Here is a 1126-nt window from a genome sequence, read left to right as displayed (position 1 = left end):
ACCGAAGGGAAAGAGGGAGCCTGGGAACACAGAGTAAAAGACACTTTAATTAGGAGTACACCGAGCACTAGCCAGGTCATTCACACAGCTTCACTGTCCAGTCATACAAAAAGCACTCACCGAGGCCTCAGGTAGGATGGCTCCTGACGCTGACCAGGTGAACACCTCCCTTTGCCCCGGGGATCAAGAATAACATCCCTGGGAAGAAGTCACCCCCAACAACAAAAAGGGAAAATTAGTGAAGCACGGGGTCCTCTTCTGACTAGATTGCCACCAGCATTCAATAGCAAATACCTTGACTATTCTGTTACAGACGAGAAAACCCTGTTCTCCCAAACAAACAGCGAGGAGATTTATGGGCACGCCTGAAAATTTCCTGTGAGGAACATTTTGTAACTAAGGAGCAGGTGCTATCTTGAGTTGAAGGCATCAATTTGACAGACACTTAGTACAGCAAACTCTTCAGCAGAGGAATTAATTGCTACCTATTTGAACAGCAGGGGAGAGAAAATGACAGTCTAATAGAAGACAAGAAAAGCAGAACTGGAATCAGCAGACTTTTCTTCCATCTCTCCCGAGAAAGTCTAGTTTACCTGTTCTAATTCTGTGCCCTTTTCTACGTGAAACTTAGACCAAGGCTGAAAAAAACAACTAGAAAACACGGAGAGAAGCTTTTTAGAATTTCACAGGATTTTCCCAAACCGATCCCAGAAAAGCAGAACTCGGTAGAATGTACTCACCTCGAGGCATTTGGTCTTTTTTTCCATAAGCTTCGTCACCTGATTGAAAAAGCAGAGTAGACTTGGTATTTAGGCTCACAACAGGAAAACGTCATCTTCATTTCATAAAAGAAACTACATTAATTTGCACAGCTGCAGGCGTGTATCCAGACGTTAAAGTCTTTCAGCTTTTCAGAGGGTGAGAATGCCCTGCTAAGGAAGGCTGAAAAATGCTCGGAGCCTGCACAGGTCAAAGAGCCCCTTGATTTTGTCTGTGTTCCAGTCCCTGGCTAAAGAAACGGTACAACAAGCGCAGTTGTTCCTTGCCTTTTCCCTAAGAGGTTTGGCCAGGTGCTGGGCCAGCCCGGGCACTCCGGGGGAAGGCCGGCAGTGCCCAAGCAGCGCCG

Source organism: Manacus vitellinus, unplaced genomic scaffold, assembly GCF_001715985.3.
Source record: "Manacus vitellinus isolate BGI_N305 unplaced genomic scaffold, ASM171598v3 scaffold_41_pilon, whole genome shotgun sequence".
Classification (NCBI taxonomy): domain Eukaryota; kingdom Metazoa; phylum Chordata; class Aves; order Passeriformes; family Pipridae; genus Manacus; species Manacus vitellinus.
The sequence above is the reverse complement of the archived record's forward strand: the minus strand, read 5'-3'. Positions refer to the sequence as shown.